The 19833-nt window shown below is 45.1% G+C and overlaps 1 long non-coding RNA gene across 1 annotated transcript in view; it reads right to left on the bottom strand.

Annotated features, from left to right (window-relative positions):
- Positions 1–19833, bottom strand: part of LOC310686055 — a 448979-nt gene that overhangs the window by 331686 nt on the left and 97460 nt on the right. The gene's annotated exons all lie outside the window — the stretch shown is intronic.

Here is a 19833-nt window from a genome sequence, read left to right as displayed (position 1 = left end):
AATTTGTTTCTGAGTTGCTCTGTGCTCCAGGGTTTTGCTTTTGACTCATTTTGTGAAATGAAGTTCTGCATCCCCCTTGCACTCTTTTGGGGAATCTAAAAATGACCAGAACCTTTCCCCTTTTTGGCAGAAGCGGATAAAATTTGTCTGCAAAGGAGTCCCTGCAAAGTGGATGAAGTAAAATAGATTTTGCACAATCCACATTAGGGCCAACTTTATCAGGGCGGCTAAAACTCACAGATTCGTAGTATCTCATTTTTGGTGGCTGTTGGTGGTGGAAGTTTGTCTCTTGCTCTTTCTGACCTTGGGAAAAAGCAGCTTCCTATGTACCTGCAAATTCAATGCACAGAAAGGTCAGTCTCTTGGCATTGTTCCCCCCTCTACCCCACATCACAGGCAGTTTTGTAAATTCCCACAAAAGCCCCAGGGTGTGTACAACCATAACATGGTTGCACATAAATAGCTCCTTGGATGAGTCTTTAGGTTTTTCTGCTTTGGAGGGCATTGCACTTAATATGTTGCTGTGGAATACCAGTGTCCATGGGTTAAGAATCTGATTTTTTTTCTTCATATGGTGCTAGGCATATTGGCATAATTCTTCCCTTCTGTTTTTGATTCTCTGTCCATGACAGATTTCACAGCAGGGAACCATTCTATCACATATGGCCACTAAATTAAAGAAACTTCCAAAACTTCTGTCTGCGAGTTAATTTTAAAACCAAAAGAACAGAACAGTGCCTTAAAATAAAGAAGTTAAAATAGAAAACTGAAGGTCTTCTTCCTCATTAAACCTACCTGTAGCTCTACCTGCCTATAAATTGCATTCTGGGCCATAATAATATGCCACCTGATAAATGAGGCTAGGTAAGTTTGGAAGACATCCTCTGTTATAAATTCTGTAAGTAAATAAAATCCTAATAAAATCCTACCAGCAATTGATCTGCTGAGTGCAAAGTATGACCCATTCACATTTTGGCCTTTTGTGATAGATGGCATCTGTCTGTCTGTCTTGGGAGACAATGGAGGAGTGCACCATTTGGAATAGAGTCAATATGTTGGAAGGTTTCAGCGCCTGCTGTGGCTGGAGAGACCAATACTGGAGAGACATGTTTTGTTGCAACTGGGGCAGATGAAGGCATCCAGTTGTGCTGCTGCAAATGAACCATGTCCTTTCTTCTCTCTGTGCTCCTCCCAGTGGTCATTCCTCTTTTGCAGGTACATAAGAACAGGAATCATCCCCTGAATGTAATTATAAATGAACCTTTGACATACATACCTTCAATATGTATAAAAATTCAGTGAGAGGTGTGAACTTGCCTGTGTTGTGTAATCCCATTTATATTAGGTCTAATTTGGGACAAACAAACTCTCATATCCTCATCAACATAAACTAGTCTTTCTTTTTTCTGATCTTTCATATTTGTCAGAGTTGAAAACCCCTTTTCACAAAAATACACTGTGGAGAACTGTAGAAGAATAGTCAATGTTCTTGAAGAGAGACGCAGATACTGTTTCTGGCTGTATATCCAAAAGAAAAAAAAACTTGTTTTGATACTATACTATACTATACTATACTATACTATACTATACTATACTATACTACACTGAAATGTTAAAATGCTTCTTTGATTGTCCTTGAATCTTCTCACCACACTTGCCATCTTCTCCTGCCACACCCTTTGAGAACCACTGCTTTAAAGGTTCTTTTGTGTTTCTCATAAAGTCCTGTCCTCTCAGTTCCCAATTAACTACCCCAAGGACACTTAAAATCCTCATGAAAAACTGTCAATAGTTTAGTGAGATTTAGTGTGATTTTTCTCCCGTATAAAAACACATTTTTATATGCAATTTTGCCCAATATACACCTTTTTGGCAAAGTGATTTCTCCTAATTTGATGCATTTTTGTATGTAATTTTCACTAATCTGTGCATTTATACTCACACTTCAACCCCACTGTATGCATTTTGTACACACGGCTGGAGAATCGCACTGCAAAATTCAGAGTAGTGCACATTTCAAAGAATGTGCTTTGCTTCATTTTGCATCTTATTTGGGAAAGTGGAAAAAAAATACTAAGTTCACTTTTAAATGCAAACTGAACCAAATTTCTCCTCCCCATGCTTGCTGTTTTGACTACCTAGAGACTGGCCCTCAGATAACTGAGATTGCCATTAGTACATAGGATTACAGACTAGGCTGGGCTAAAATGGAACACAATAGAATAAAGGACACACGCACTCACATACTCTCACACTTTCTCTCTTGCACAAAAGCACACACACACGTTTCCTGGAACGGATACACTGACTGGAGCTGCTATCAACAAGAGTGCTGCCTTTAATATGACCAGTATAGCAAGGCTACAGCTATTCACCCCCAGCAGCTGAACTGAACTATAGGGAGCTAATGTAAACACAAGCTTATCGGCAAGTGCTGGACTCTTGCTGTTTGTGCTGAGAGGTATTGTACGCCTGTGGCTTGTGAGGTGTTCCTCTGAGGGGTTGCATTGCATGGACTTTCTAGTTCAGCCAGGAAAGGGAGCCTGATAATATGGTCAAGACAAATCCCATAGCCATCCTTCAGCTTCTACTTTCCCACCTCACCCTCTTTTCAGTCTTGCAACTGAAAAGCTTTTACGGCAGCTTTAAGTCTATCTGCTCTGCTCCCTCCAGTTTGGCAGGCGCTGTTCACTGCGACACTGACAGCTGCCCCAACTTGCTCCTCTTTTTAGGGGTCTCAGGGGAGGAGGAGGGAATCTTGAGATGTTCCCAAAGACAAAATATAAATAATGATGCCTTGATTTCCCTTCAGGTTTAGGACTCTGGTTGCAAAATCAACATGGATTCGTCACCTTGCCTGAATTGTCTCTTCAAAGACAAGTGAAATGTATAGCCTCCTTTACAAATATCTTGAAGGAGAGCTTAATGAAGGCAGAATTTGCCACCACTAATACGCAGCCGGCCCCCAAACATCTGGACTTAGGGCAGCCTTTCTCAACCTGTGGGTCCCCAGATGTTGTTGAACTACAACTCCCATCAGCCCTAGCTAGCAAGGCCAGAGCTCAGGGATGATGGGAGTTGTAGTCCAACAACATCTGGGGACCCACAGTTGAGAACCGCTAACTTAGGGGGTTAGGTGAGACAGTATGGCATCCAAGCAGGGAGAAGCTTGGGCTTGTCAATGCTGAGCCAAAGGCAGACAAAGTCACTGGAGTTGAAATGTGAGTCTCAGCAGGATTGGAACCAGATCTGTACAGAGTTTGGGGGCAGATCCAGAAGTGGTAGAATTAAGTGCAAGTTAGGATTCCAACCAGGCATACCAACTCCTAGGGGCAGAGGGGTCTTTGGCTCCCTCAATATTTGCTGGCAGGGGGCTGGATCACCTGGATGTTGAGGGGTGGGGGAGGCCAAGCGTGGTGCGGTTCAATGGCTGGCTCCTCCTGAGCATGAGAGGAAGCCGCCTGCTCAGCTTCCTCCTGACAATGCACTATGTGTGTGTGACATCATACATGTGACATGCACACGACATTACATCTCCAGGGAGACTGTGCCTCCATGTAGCCTATTGCCGCTCCACCCGTTTCAGCCCCCTTCTGGTCCTGGGAGACTGGGGGGAGCTTGTTGCAGCAGGAGGGGAAGACACCCTTGACTCTTGACCAGCCTGATTCATCTCTGCCTCTTGACCTCCTTCTACCCACTCTCCTGCTTCAGCCTCTGCCTCTGATTCTGGACTGCTCTCCACCACGGACTCTCCCAGCTCACTAAGCCCTGTTACCTCTTTAGCTTCCAATGCATCCTCTCCCCAGTCTTCTCCCTCTGACTACTCATTGTTCCACCACCACTTCCCAGGCCCTGAGCCTTCTTCCCTTGGTGGTTCCCCAGCTGGTTCCTCCCACCATTCCTCTCTGTCCAACCAGCCCATGACATCAGGGCTTGCTGACCGGGGCTAATGGGGGCTGTAGTTGCACAATATCTGGAGGGCACTAGGTTGTGGAAGTCTGCTTTACATTAATAAAAGCAAGAAGAGTTATCAATTTCCGATTGGAGGCGTTCTGATCAGATATGGCACAATCAAGGTTTCTTAGTGCGAAAATGTGCCTTTCCCTAATGCGGCTGACAGAAAGCCACACTCAGACCTTTTCAGAGGCTTTCAGGAGTTATTACTTGAGATTAACTCTGGCGTGAGCAAAAAGGTTTCAAGTCTTGCTTATACTTTGCCCCTGGCTCTAAATTAGCAACTTAGCTCTTAAATGATCAGCAATTGAGTCATAGGTGTTAATGAGTGAAGTTCAGCTGGAAGGGATGAAGCGAAGGGGAGGGTAACTAGGCTCCAAAAAATTTTTTTATTATTTTTTAAGCCACTATGAAAGAAAGAGTGGGAGAAAATACCACTCAAAGATTTCTTAAGTCAAACTGTATTTTAATCAAGGCTTCCCAGCCAAGATGAAGAAGTCAAACTGTGACTTCTCCAGCTGTAAAAAGTGGAAGTCTGGTTTCACATTTGCATGATTTTGAAGGTCAAATGCCTGCTATCCAAGACTTACTGATCCATATGGACTAGAAATGCCACAATATGCAATCATCATGAAGGCAGATTGTCTCCTGTAAATCTGTCCTTTTTGTAACACGTTCAAAAAGTACCGTATTGGATGGATTATAAATCCATTCAGGAAATGCGTGCAATATGGTGTGAAGCTTCTCTGGTTTATGAAAGTGTGCATTCGAGTGCATATGTGTTGGAGAGAGAGGCAGGCAGAGGCAAAAGATCAGGCTGGATTAACTGTTAGGGGAAATATGCTATGGAATAGGATCCAGCCCAAAGTGAAGCTATGGCTGTAATGGAGCTATCTGGCATTCACTCTGCATGCATAATCCACAGCATTCCAACTTCTGGGATCCATTTAAATCTCCACAGCTGAGCCCATGGCGTAGAGCGATCACCCACATTGTGGAGCGGGGGGGGGGATTGTAGCTAGGTGCCCAGGTTGCTACAAAATGGCGGAGGGAACCAGAAAATCAGCATCAGGCATGTCAAATTGGTCCCACGACCGTGGGTGTCCAGGGCTACAGGTGCCATGCAGCATGCATGACTCTGGCACCGAAATTTGTGGGTGCCCAGCCCCTTCATGGGGACTTTTGTGGGTGCTCAGGCACCCAGGGCATCCCAGGAGTTGATCAGCATGGTCACTTGCACATTGCCACAGAAGAGAAGCCACGTTTGCATAAAATGTGCATATGCTAATTTTTACGTCTAGATGAGAATTTAGAAATATTTTCCATAATTTCAATATAAATATAAGGAACTCATCATAGTGGGGAATACTGTGACAAGGCGCAGAGTATACAAGTGCAGTCTGCTGTGCAGGTGCTTGTTTTTGATGAGCAACCTCAAGGCTCCAGCTTATTATTATTATTATTATTATTATTATTATTATTATTATTATATACCGTCTATCATCATAAGATCTCAGGGCAGGGTAAAATACAGGATAAAAGCAAGTAAATAATTACAAACAGAACAACAAACAATAACCCTCCTTTCCCACAGACATATTTAAAAGCTTGTAGACTATGAATCAGCCAAAGGCCTGGTAGAAGAAGAACGTTTTCACCTGGCACCTAAAATATATATAATGAAGGTGCCAGGCGAATCTCCCTGGGGAGAGCGTTCCACAAATGGGGAGCCACTACAGAGAAGGCCTGTTCTCGTGATGCTGCCCTCTGGACTTCACATGGAGGAGGTACCCGAAGAAGGGCCTCAGATGATGAATGCAGAGTCTGAAACGGTTTATATGGGGAGAGGCAGTCCTTGAGGTGTTGGAGTCCTGAGGAGGAGGAGGAGGAGGAGGAGAAGGAGGAGGAGGAGGAGGAGAGTTTGGATTTGATATCCTGCTTTATCACTACCCAAAGGAGTCTCAAAGCAGCTAACATTCTCCTTTCCCTTCCTCCCCCACAACAGACACTGTGAGGTGAGTGGGGCTGAGAGACTTCAGAGAAGTGTGACTGGCCCAAGGTCACCCAGCAGCTGCATGTGGAGGAGCAGGGAATCAAACCCAGACTACGAGTCTACTGCTCTTAACCACTACACCACACTGCCTCTCCTCAGTATTAGTGCTTTATCACTAAAGCAGACTTTGGCCACATTCACACCACACATTTAAAGCACTACGGTACCACTTTAAACTGCCATGGCTTCCCCCAAAGGATTCTGGGATATGTAGTTTGTCAAGGGTGATAAGAGTTGTTGGCAGACCACTGTTCCCCTCACAGAACTGCAGTTCCCGAAGTTCCCTAGAAAGAGTGGTAGATTGTTAAGCTAACTCTGGAACTGTAGCTGTGAGAGGCTTGTGAGGGAACAGGATGGGAGTCTGCAGCCTTCCTTAATGTCTTGATGCATTTGAAGATATGGATGCTTCCTCCTGGCAGCAACCTAGCGAGCGAAATGAGGAGGGGCTTAACGTGGGAAAGAGAGGTGCCCTGGTAAACCAAAGATAGGGTGATTGGTCCTTCATGCTCTTCAGATCTCTCTGGAACTGGAAAAGAAGATTGGGGGATGAGTCTGTTTCAAGATGGCAGCCACCCACACTATTCCATGCACCAAAGCCAACAACAAGACTGACAACTGGCTCTCATTTCAGCACTGGCGATGGGACAGTCTTCTCATACTTGAGGGCAGCAGGCTAGCTCAAGGGTCCCAAAAAAGGCCACATATGCATGCACAGCTCTGCCTTCCAACGCCTCACAATAATTATCCACCTCCCAGCATCTGCTGCCTGAGGCCTCTGCCTAATGGTAGGGCCAGGCCTGGTGGGGAAAGTGTCATGGAGACAAAAGCACTGGAGTGGAGATGCATGTTAATGTCTGTTAACTGAAGATGCTGGAGATTTGTGTCTTCAAACAACCAGAGCTACATTTAGGCATATTAGAACTCTGTATGACTGGACTTTGGAATCTTCTTCAAAACGAGGGCAGATATGAAGGAGGAAAAATAATAAGAATGTCCATCTGAGCATATTCCTTTACATATTCTTTACATTTCCGCATCCATCTTCCACGTTCTCCAGGAGCAGGCTATGGGTTTCCAGAGTAGAGGACCTGTTTTGCAGAGAGGATTAAACCCTGGAATCTGTCATTTTTGAAACCAAACAGTCTTCACCCTCATCTGCGTTCATGCTTTTTGGTTTCAATTTTAGTCCTCTTCGTGTTTCTCAAGGAGGACTGAATAAAAATCTGCAGGTTCACCCAATGGTTGGGAAACTGGAGGTGGGAGTGGGGGTTATTCACAAAAGGGGAAAAGCCCTTTACTGCTCTTCTGTACTGAGGTGCAATGTATACCAAAAGCTCTATCTTGACATAGCAATGGTGGAGCAAACCGTTAGAGTTTAGAATCTATTTGGCATTATGAGGGGCAAGGAGAGAGGTTTCTCCCTTTATAGCTCTGCAGACATAAGTGTAGATTCTTGCACTGTTTTATTATTATTATTTTGTACTTTTGCTATTTTTTCTGTCTCTTTTGACAGCACATGTAGTTGAAAAGAGACATATGGAGACAGGCATGTGAAGCCTAACAAACACTTTAGAATGATTTAAAATTGAATGCTAATCAATGCTAGAAAGATTTGGGAAGGGGGGCTGCTCTCACAACCAACTTCTTGTCAAGCTAAAGAGGCTTATTAAAGATAGGTACAATGATAATGATGATGCTACATTATTTACTCTTCTTCTTCATATCTTCTCTTCCCCACTTAGGTGGAGCAAGCAACCAAGTCCTTTTCTGAGAAGGCTGGATCAGCCCCATCTCTTTATGGCTGCAGTGACGTCTCTGGGACCTGGTTGATGAAGGGAATGTTACTGCCTCCTCAGTGGTGTGCAGGACAGGTGGGGTCATCTCCTCTGCTGGAGAAGCAGGGCAGGACACTCTGGAGGCTGAGCTGTTGGGTTGTTGAGAAGCAGGGGCTGGTAGAGAGATGGGACAAGGTGAGGGAAATTGCTCCCACTAGTATCCTCTTCCTTGGGCTCTCCTGACACCCAGGTAGATGATGATGATGATGATGGTGATGGTGATTAATAATTTATTATTTATACCCCACCCATCTGGCTGGGTTTCCCCAGTCATTCTGGGCGGCTTCCAACAAAGTATTAAAATACAGTGGTCTGCTAAACATTAAAAGCTTCCCTAAACAGGGCTGCCTTCAGATGTCTTCTGAAAGTCTGGTAGTTGTTCTTCTCTTTGACATCTGGTGGGAGGGCGTTCCACAGGGTGGGCGCCACTACTGAGAAGGTCCTCTGCCTGCTTCCCTGTAGCTTGGCTTCTCGCAGTAAGGGAACCACCAGAAGTCCCTCAGCGCTGGACCTCAGTGTCCAGGCAGAACGATGGGGGTGGAGAGACCTCCCTAGCCCACTGGATGGCTCCCTAGGGTCTTCTGGCCCAGCCAGCACCCCCATGACACAGAGGCTTTTTATAGCCACCAAATGAGTTTGTGATAGAGGTGAGATTTGAACTGGGTATGTGATGACTGCCATTCTGTTTCTACACCATATCAGCTCTTGTGGGTGACATTTATATGAATGGGGATCTTCAGATCCAAAGAGCATAGAGCAGAAGTCAGTTTCCACCATGTCACCTCCCTCCTCAGCACTCCTTGAGAAATGTTCATGTTCATGAACATTGCCTTTCATGTGATTAACAACATGGCTTTCAAGTGATTCTTCCAGCCCTCATTGGTGTCATCTGATTGGCTACATTGCATTGTGATATCATCCCATTCACTATGAAATCCCCAACTTGGTGGAATTACCCATGGTGAGATTCACCAATGTGACACAATTAGGGAAGCACCACTCTGCTCTCAGTTTCCTTTAGTGATGGAATCGCGTAGCCAAATTTGCTTGATTACATAGCATCATGAGACCACTCTATTCATTTCAGGATCCCTGGTTGACTGGGATCTCCTGTTTAACTGAACCAGGAATGAAAAAGCAGCAGCTGAAGCAGCAGCTGGGGAACAGACTGGCATACTGAGAAAAGAGGTATATTATTCACACAATTTAAGGGTCTTTAAAACTGGGCCAAAACTGGAGCCTTTTTGGAGCCTGGATGAAAAAGGAACAAGACCACCACTCCAAGTAATTGCAAGTTTAATAGCAGTGGCAGCTATAAAGGGGCTATACTGGGTGGCAGGCAATGTTATTTTTCCTCCTAATTCCCTGAGAAAAACACTACTTATTGTTTCCTGATGAATTGTGAGTAATAAAAATGGTGGCCACGAGCTAGTGGACATCAAGAAAAGGTGTGCTATCAATGGCAAGACCTGTCTTCTTTTGCTTCTGCCCCAGTTGTCAAAAACATCCCTTACCTTTTCACTACCTGTGAATGGGGCAACAACATTTGGGAGGTTTTTTTTGGGGGGGTTACATTTCAGGTAAGCCCCAGGTGTAGGAAATCATTTTTCTAACTCTACCAAAATTCCTATTTTCAACTGCAAAAGCCCCTAGAAAATGTTCGGTCCAGATGCGGCACAAACTACCACATCTGGACATTCAAAAAGCAACACCAGCAATGACCACCGTGCGATTTATAGAAAAGACGACTCCCAAAGTAATAATACTGGATAATCAGAGATGAGTTCCCTCTTCCTTTTCCAACATGGAAGTGTTGAATATTACCTGAAAGAGAAGGAGGCGAGAGCTGAACAGACCTTTACAACAGAATGGGCATCTGCCAAGACAAAAATACCCAGTGAGCTTATGGCGTTGGCACAGTGACAGTATAAGCAAGCTGTCTTTGCAAATGATTTTGCAATTGATCCATTGCAAGGCTGGAGCCTGGATTATGTACACGCTGTAGAGCCTTGGGGTGGGGTGAGGGTCACATTTCAGAAGCAACCACCTGAACGTTTGCCACGTAGATGGGGGAACTGGCAAAGGAGAAATCCTCCCAAACCTTTTTACAAAAAAATAAAAATAAAAGTAAGGTGTGCAAATGCCTTGGAATGGAGTTTTGGGCTGTGTGCCTGCCATTTCATCCTTTCTCCCTCCCTCCCCCCTTTTCTTCTCTCTCTCTCTCTCTCTCTTTCCCCTGTTCAGCCGACTGGCATTTGCTAACCCACAAGCTGCTGTTTCCCTTCCCAATGAAGCTCCGATGGGTGGAGGGCCAAGAAAAATTAGCCCAAATGATGAATGCAATCTTGACAGAAAATATGCTTTTTAGCAGAGACCGCATGTTGCCAACAGGCAATTAGAAGAAAAATTTGGATATTTCATTGGATCTAAAGTCTGCAAAACAAGAAACCGTGTACCTGATACTCTTCAGGACATCTGCATTAGCCACAATATTTTTGTGCCGAGGAATAAGAACAGTACACCATTTTAAAGCAGGGAAAATTACTTCTACGACTGTCTGTGCTATTACTCTCTAACACCCATGTTAGTAACAATGTGCGTGCCCCCAGCCAGTCCCCACCTGCTTACATTCTTACAACCAGTCTAGGAGGTAGCATGGCCTGTCAGCCTCCTTCTCCTCAGCCTCGGTTGTTGGTATTGCAGAAGTCAGCAGAGAGGAGGACGGTGTGATGGCCTGGGACTTGGGCTCGGAACCAGAGGAGACTCAGTCTGCACTGGATCCTTTGCCTCAGGCATCATCTAGACCAAGTCTGGGGCTTGATCCTGAAGAGTCCCAGTCTGCACAGGTTCCCCTGCAACAAACACCAGCTGGGCCGAGTCAGGGACCTGAGCCTGCCCTGGCTCCAGATGCGGGGATTACCTTGTTGTCCAGCTGGGCCATCACTTACAGCTTCTCCACTACCGGTTGGGTCAGGGGAGGCTGAGGCGGCCTCTGGGTCTAGTAACCCACCGACGTTTCCCAAGCTGCAGAGGCTAAGGTCTGAGAGAAGGAGAGGCCTGAGTACTCACTGGAGGAGTGCTTGCATTCGGGAGAAACAGGGAGGTGAGTCGCCAGGGGATCAGGACCGGCCGCTACCCCGACAAAGATAAAAGGCTGTTGGACCCTGCCCCAGGTTGCAGGAGCAACATTGCTGTATGACAGATCCTGCACCTGTCCTTGCCCTTGCCTGGTTTCCTGCCTCATATCCTGCCTTGGCCCTGTCGGACTGACTCCTAGCAGAACCTCCAGATTCTGGACCGGTCCTGGACCACATTTCAAGGGTTACCCCCAGGCCCAGCACAGACGGAACCAGACTGGAATTAGTTGGCTCTGTCTGTCAATGCTTCTGGCTCCAACTGCCACCCCTGATGCCTCTGGTGTTCAGGGTGTGTGGTGGACCCAGGTGAGTTTGGGCTTCCAATGGCACTTCAGTATCCTGAAGCAGCTCCCCTGCTCCATCAGAGCAGCTTCCCTTCTACTTCAGGTAAGATCCACATTAGGCCTCACTTTCCCATGCCAACTCTCTCTTTGCTTTCCAAAGCCCATCGTTGTGACACACCAGGGAAAGAGAAAGCAGCCCAGCCTTTCTGATCCATGACCACTGCTGTCAAAAGCAATGATTTCAAACCCCCATCGGTAGGTGTATGCTTTCAAGGGCATGTGGCTAAGAACCTAAACAAGTGGCTGGCTCGATTCCCCTGACACCATCACCTGATGTGACATTTGCACTCGGTCCATAAGCAGAAGAATTCACCTGGCGCAGGGTGGCCCAATTACCGCTAAAGACCTTGTCTCTTTGATCCCCGGGACTCTGCCGGTTCCCTCCCATGCAGCTTCCATTTAAGAGTATTACAGCAGAATCAATCACTTGTCCAAAGGGAGCAGCGTGTTGAGATTTCCTGTCGGGGAAAAAGAAGCTTCTCTGCAGGCAGCGTGTCAGGCTTTGTCTGAAGGACTGGAACTGACAAAGAGCCAGTCTCTATTGGCCATCAATTACTTCGAGCTAAAATGGCAACCTACTTTCATGAGGAGGGCAGCCCTGGGCACCTCAAAGCATCCTCAGCCGACTCTGCGGGATCCAGGCGGAAAGCAGCATGAGCCAATCCCTGTCCACCTGGGGGATTGCTCTCAGAAACCTCAGCCTCTCGTGGGACGTCAAATGGGAATGAAGTCAGGCAAAGGCTCTCCGCTCTTTGCTTTGAAAAACAGGAGCACTTGCCTTAAAAACCTCCTCTCTTTCAAAATAAAGAAAGGCACTCAATGGCAGTGCCTTTCTTCAGTCTCAGTTCAGAGGTGAGTTCCATTCAGAGCAGAAACAAGGAATGAATATAGTGGTACCTCTGGTTGCGAATGGGATCCGTTCCGGAGGTCCGTTCACAACATGAGAAGAATGCAACCCACAGCGGAGCATTTGCGCACGAGCGGGTTGCGATTTGCCACTTCTGCACATGCGCATGGTGTCATTTTGCGCTTCTGCACATGCGCGAGCAGCGAAACCCGGAAGTAACCCTTTCCGGTACAGTGGTACCTCGGGTTAAGTACTTAATTCGTTCTGGAGGTCCGTTCTTAACCTGAAATTGTTCTTAACCTGAAGCACCACTTTAGCTAATGGGGCCTCCTGCTGCTGCCGCGCCGCCGGAGCACGATTTCTGTTCTCATCCTGAAGCAAAGTTCTTAACCTGAGGTAATATTTCTGGGTTAGTGGTGTCTGTAACCTGAAGCGTATGTAACCTGAAGCGTATGCAACCCGAGGTATCACTGTAGTCTGTCAAACATTAAAAGCTTTCCCAAAGAGGGCTGCCTTCAGATGTCTTCTAAAAGTCTGGTAGTTGTTGTTCTCTTTGACATCTGATGGGAGGGGTTCCACAGGGCGGGTGCCACTACCGAGAAGGCCCTCTGCCTGGTTCCCTGTAACTTGGCTTCTTGCAGTGAGGAAACCACCAGAAGGCCCTCGGCGCTGGACCTCAGTGTCCGGTAGAACGATGGGGGTGGAGACGCTCCTTCAGCATCTTCCCTATGGGGAAGGCTGGAAAAGGGTAATGTAGAAAGCAAAATAAAAAAATTCCTTCCAGTAGCACCTTAAAGACCAACTAAGTTAGTTCTTGGTATGAGCTTTCGTGTGCATGCACACTTCTTCAGATACACACACTTCTTCAGAAGTGTGCATGCACACGAAAGCTCATACCAAGAACTAACTTAGTTGGTCTTTAAGGTGCTACTGGAAGGAATTTTTTTATTTTGACTATGGCAGACCAACACGGCTACCTATCTACTAGTAGAAAGCAAAAACATCCATAACGAGCAGCTACATCACAAGTGGTTCTATGAATCAAGCCTGAATTGTACAGAATACAACATTTAAGGCAGCTCCCTATGTTCCTATGTAGGCAGGCACCATCAGGAAAATAGTGCCTCCACATCAACAACTCTCACCCTGCACACTCCCAAGGATTTTTTTAGGCCAATGACTAGGTGTATCATTGAAGGGATCACCTGCAAGCTGGGATATAAGAAGGCAAAATTTTCTGTTCTACTTGGGGTACTGCTGCAGTTCATCTTCTGCCTAAAACTGTCCACCTTGGCAAAAATTACATACTTTACATGTCATTACATTATTCCACCCCATTCGAAGAATAGGAAGCACAGTGCAAATGCGGGGAGTGATATCATCAATTGCCTATCATTCTCAGACTGAAAGCAACAACATCAGTGAATACCAGTTCTGTTCACTGGAACGATTTCTGCTCTGAACATAGGATGGATAATCAGGCACTGGTAATCTCCTCTCCTGTTTCCATTTTCATCGGAATCCCTACCTACAAGACTCTGGCCCCTAGAAGTTGCTCAGGTGGTCCACTGAGCCTCCAGTTCCCTTAATAGTTGCCCCAGTAACCTCCTGCCTCCTCTTACTAAGCTACAGAGAGCAGTAGGTCTCTCCCTCCAGATGCTTGAGTTTCCTAACTTGACTTTTTTCTCGTTCGTTTTGGTTTGCCGTGGTTGCATTCCAGACTGGATTTAAAAAACAAAACACCCCCCCCAAAAAATCCTGCTGATGTGCTGTGGTCTGCACCAGACCAGTGCTGTAGTCAGGGATGTTTGTGCATGGATGGTAATTACTGTCAAAATGCAAAGGGTTAGTGAACAGGGCCTGTGGGGAAAGCCGGAATGACACTCAGTACAAGACATCTTGCTAATAGGTCTGAGAGCAATTACTGTATGCTTTATAATCAAACCCTTAACCCCGTCGCTCTCGGACTGAGCCGCCTCCTCTAGTTTTTTCCTGCAGATTTGTCCACCCTTTCATACTTTATATGTACTGCATCCCAGAGAACGTACGAAACTGAATGAAGTTGCCGATCTGTTCTCTCACTCAACACACCTGAGATAAACTCCATCATCATCAAAATTCACCATCTTATCTCGGGTCGTGAGGCTAGTCTCACAGACTCTCTTGAGTTGGGAAGCTTTTACAGCAATCTTAGCTGTGTTGAACTTCACAGGCTTAGCCACGCCAGACAGCAGATGTTTAATTTTGTCAAGCGGCAATTTGCCCCAACAATTTCTTTAAACATTTTGCCTTTGGAATTTCATACAACTTACAGTTCCATAATAATAAAACCATAGCAGGAAATCTAATTTGTCTGAGCTCCTAAATCTATAGCATACTTAGAATAATGATGAATCCAGGCCTGATTCTAAGATACCGGATCAAACAAAATACCCATCTGACAGTTATATTCAACTGAACATTGAATTGACTTTCTGATAGCTTCTCAGACTTGGAACAAACAGAATCATTTCTCTAAACCGAATATCTTCAATTACAATACCATTCCTATTAAGAGTGTCATGATGGCAATTTCATTACTCCAAAAGTAACATTTATTAGCCTTATCATAATGTGTTGTGATTGCAGATCTAATGCTAATGGGGACAAGTTTAGCCTCTCTTCATTTTTGCTCCATTTAAAAATCTTAATGTAATGTTCATAATACATCACTTTTTCACTAGTCACAAAAGCTCAGCACACACACACAGCTCAACTGTTGCGTGTGAGCGCATTCTTAAATATTAATCTTTGGTTTGGTCTTTCAAAACCCCACATTTTCCAAAGGTGATTAACACTATGATGGGACAGGATAAAAGAAGAGGCTTGCATATCATTTGCATGATTTAGGTCAGCTCTAATATCAATTACGTGACTAAAACAAAGATGAAGCATAATGATTATGAGCATTCCTTTTTGCGCTGAAATGTAACACTTTCTGTAGCGATCAAGAGATGCCACCATCATGTCACATACTTAAGATAACAGTTGTGTTTCTTCCTGTATACATAAGAATGGAAGGCTGTCATCGTGCAGCCCCCATTGGAGGATTTGGGGTGCTGCATCACAATACTGAATTTCCATGGGCTGGAAAGGTAAAAAGCAAACTTGGTAGTTACATGGGGTGGAAAGTAGAAGCTCTATGGGGAGGATGGCAGGGAGGTTTTGAATGGAGCAAACAGGGACATAGCCCCTAATCAAAGAAAATGCCCCCAGTCCCCAAATCACTTGCTACCAGATTTTCATAGACCTCTATAGTAAGACTTGGCAGACCAACACTGTGTTACAAAGATGTCTGCAAATGTGGCATGAAGCCTGGCTACTTCAACCCTGCCATGTGGAATCCTTTGCAGATGACCTCAGTGCATGGAGACAGACAGTCAAGTCATATAGCCGTGGCAGGGACCAGAGGAGAAATGACATACACCAGTATACATGCACACCCTATTTACAGATGTTACAAGCAGTCTGTCACGGTCCAGTCTAAGGGAGATCGAGGTCCCCGCTGAGGACGTCAGGACCGGGGGCAAGATGGCAGGGTGGGAGCAGGAACGAGGGTCCAGAAGCCAGGGTCAGGAAGCAGAAAGTCACAAAGTCAAGTGTCCAAGGGTCGAGAAGCAAGGAGTCACGAAGTCAAGGGTCTGAGGGTCGAGAAGCAAGGAGCCGAGGGTGCGAGGATCAGGAAGCAAGGAGTCAAGAAGCCAAACCCAGGAAGGCAGGAAGTGTGTTGCTGAAGGGAAATGCTGACCTTATATCCCTTCCTGGCTCTTGCCACCAGGTGCGGTGAGTTACCAAGCGGCCTCACCTGTGTGGCCGTGCCTTGCCTTCCAGAACAAACTTAGGAAGGCCCCAGTCCTGTGAAGCCCTACTGGTCACAGGGCCTGGCTCTTGCATGCACTCCTGACACAGTCTTCTCTCTCTGAGCCCAGAGAGGGTTCTTTGCTTCAAAGTCCTTGGTGTGTTCAAGCCCACAGCTCAGTTGTTTCAAAGTCCGGCAACTGATAGAGTTCTCTGTGTTTTAAAGACTGGCAATTTCCCAACACTTTTGACTAGCTTTCACCCAGCAAAGTCTGCCCTCTTCAGTTTCCTCCAAGGTCTTGCTTACAAGGAGACTAGGTTTTGTTCTTCCTTCCAACTACCCCCTAACCCCCAATGGTTCAGAAATCCCTAAACTTACTAATGTGAACTCATACGTACCATAGTAGTACAGTTATACCTTGGATCCCGAAGGTCTTGCGAGTCAAACGTTTGGCTCCCAAATGCCGCAAACCGGGAAGTGAGTGTTCCAGTTTGCAAACGTTCTTTGGAATCCGAACATCCGACACGGCTTCCGTGTCTTCCGATTGGCTGCAGGAGCTTCCTTGGTTTTGGAAGTCAAACGGACTTGCGGAACAGATTCCGTTCAACTTCTGAGGTACCACTGTATATAAGAATGGAATTACAACATGACCCCAGGAAAGTCTGCCAATAGAAATTTCAACTTATTCAAAAGTGTATATATATATATTTTCATTCCCCGCCCACTCTGGGCGGCTTCCAACAAAATATTAAAATACAATAGTCTGTCAAACATTAAAAGCTTCCCTAAACAGGGCTGCCTTCAGATGTCTTCTAAAAGTCTGGTAGTTGTTGTTCTCTTTGACATCTGGTGGGAGGGCGTTCCACAGAGCGGGCGCCACTACCGAGAAGGCCCTCTACCTGGTTCCCTGTAACTTGGCTTCTCGCAGTGAGGGAACTGCCAGAAGGCCCTCAGCACTGGACCTGACAGAACGATGGGGGTGGAGACGCTCCTTCAGGTATACTGGACCGAGGCCGTTTAGGGCTTTAAAGGTCAGCACCAACACTTTGAATTGTGCTCAGAAACGTTTGCCTTCTCATAAGTTAAAGAAGTTCCATAGACAGCAAATCCCCTTCCCATTTATCTCTTTCTGCTTGATTGAATGTTGGTGTTGGCCTGGTAAACACCACTTTGTTAAATGGCTGTTTTCTGTTGTGAGCTGAACCACTTGACTGAGCTTCGGCAGTGCATGCACCCAGCAACCCCATAGCTACCTTATACTGAGTCAGATCTTTGGTGCATCTTCCACAAGACTGTCTACACTGAAAGGCAACAACTCTCCAGGATATCAGATGGGGTCTCTCCCAGACCTACCTGGAAATGTGGAGACTGAACCTGAGGCCTTCTGCCTGAAAATCAGATGCTCTACCACTGATCTACAGCTTCACAAAGGTGTTCTGGGAAGCAGTACCGGTTTTCTCAAAGAATTATGGGAGCTGTAGTTTGTTAAGCATGCTGTGAGTTGTTAGCAGAACCCTATCCCCCTCCCAGAGCTACAGTTCCCCAGAGTTCCCTGTTAAGAGGGATTGTTTGCTCAAGTTCTGTGGAAATTGTAGTGCTTTGAGGGGAACAAGAGTCTCCTAACAACTTTCAGCACCCTTAACAAACTACAGCTATCATAGTACTTTAAATGTGTTGTGTGAATGTGGCCTAAGTCTATTTCTAGTCCGGGTCACTTTCACATGTGTCCACTAATAAGTCTGTTCCATCTGCTCCTTCCTGTTTCTGCATTAACCTGTGATTTATTTAGCTATTTTTTTTCAATAGAAAAAAGCATCATGGATGGTCACATTTAAATGTTTACATATGAATCTTTACAATGCAGTTCCTCCCCAAATGTGCATTTCTAGACATGTTGCCCCCCCCAATGCATGTAGGTTTCTACTGATAGTTCCCCTTCTAGTAAACAATTAAAAATGTATCTTGATGTTTTCCTGAGCAGAGATCTGCGCTGGAACATTTGGGAAAGGCAAAAGCTAGTGGATCACTAAGTTCTGGTCCTCAGCAAAGTTCTGGTCTGTGAGGTGCAGACCAGGTTGGTTCATATCAGAAATTTCAAAGAAATCTTCAAGCATCCCCAGCCTAAAGGAAGGTTCAGCAGGCTAGCACATAGAACAACAATATCTCCTACTGAAATTAGGATGTTGATTTGTAAATGAAGGTCTTGGAACACCCATGACCCCCCACGGCTGGCACCTCAGTGTTGTATCTCTTCATGAGTTACCATCTGGTATCTCAGAGTGTTTTTTAGACGATGCCACGTTTTTTCTCGTAAGAAGAGCTTTTTTTCTGGGTCAAGGCACATCTTCAATGTATGGAAACAGACATAAGTGACTGACTTAAATAGTAATGCACAAAGGGAAAAGTGTTAATAGATATGACAAGTGTTATGATTAAAATTAATTTATAGCTCCACGCATAGGAAAGGGACAACCTCTCTTTCTCTTCCCCACCAATCTCCCCCTACTTCTGCCACATGGCATCCGCACTTGTAGCTACCCAGTTTCCTTCTTGAGTGATGGTATCACTGTTCTTGGTTGGGAATTAATTTCATAATGACATTTTCTTCCATGCTCAGACCAAAGATCTATCCAGTCCAGCAAGGTGCTTAGTTAATGGCCCACAAGATACTTGTGGAAAGCTCATAGGCAAGACATATCACATGTTGGCCTTAAATACCTGGGTGTCAGAGGTCAGCTGACTCTAAACATGCAGATTCCATGCAGTTTCCATAGCTAACAATTATTTATACAGGGATAGCCAACAGAATGCCATCCAGATGTGGTGCAGTATACCTATTAACTCCAAGCAGCCTGGTCAATGGGATGATGGGAGTCATGGAATACAGTGGTACCTCTGGTTAAGTACTTAATTCATTCCGGAGGTCTGTTCTTAACCTGAAACTGTTTTTAACCTCAAGCACCACTTTAGCTAATGGGGCCTCCTGCTGCTGTTGTGCCACGGCCGCACAATTTCTGTTCTCCTCCTGAAGCAAAGTTCTTAACCCGAGGTACTATTTCTAAGTTAGCGGAGTCTGTAACCTGAAGCATATGTAACCTGAAGAGTATGTAACCCGAGGTACCAGTATAATAATAATAATAATAATAATAATAATAATAATAATAATATATTTAAACTAAATAGATCCAATACAAAAGAGACACAATAACTTCAAAATAAACAACTTATATCAAATAAAGCAACAATAATCCATTAGATCATAATAGTAACCAGTAAAATTAAATATCAGCAAATTAAACAATTTACACTTATCAATTACAATAAAGTATTACTAAACTATAATCAATAAAAATAACAGCAAGTGACAATGCATAAAACACCCCAAAACATACAAAAGCATATGATGGGATATAATACTTTTATTACGAATCCTGAAACTGTTAAACCCTGCTTTCCCTGCTTCCCTTCTGACATTTCAATATCCCCTTTTCTCACACATTTCACCCAATGCCTCTTCCATTACCAATTCTTTCTGCAAAGAAAACATCTCTGCTTGTCTTTGTCCTCTTCTCCCAACTCTCTGCAAAGAATCCAGGAGCTGGAGCTGTTGCTAATGCTTAAGTGACCTTCTGCACCAGTAGTTCCATCGATGGAATCACAACATAGATTCTCTCCCCCCCCCCTCATTTTAGCTGGCAAAGATCAATGAGAAAGCATTCTTCATCATCCTGTTGGTCGGTACATGAGCAGCAGAGAGGGAGAGAAGAGAGAGATTTAAGGGTATCTTAAAGTGGCAATATTTGGTGCATTAGCACAAAAAAGGGA

The sequence above is a fragment of the Podarcis liolepis genome, assembly GCF_965112155.1.
Source record: "Podarcis liolepis genome assembly, chromosome: 9".
NCBI classification, from domain to species: Eukaryota; Metazoa; Chordata; class Lepidosauria; order Squamata; family Lacertidae; genus Podarcis; species Podarcis liolepis.
The sequence above is the reverse complement of the archived record's forward strand: the minus strand, read 5'-3'. Positions and strand labels throughout refer to the sequence as shown.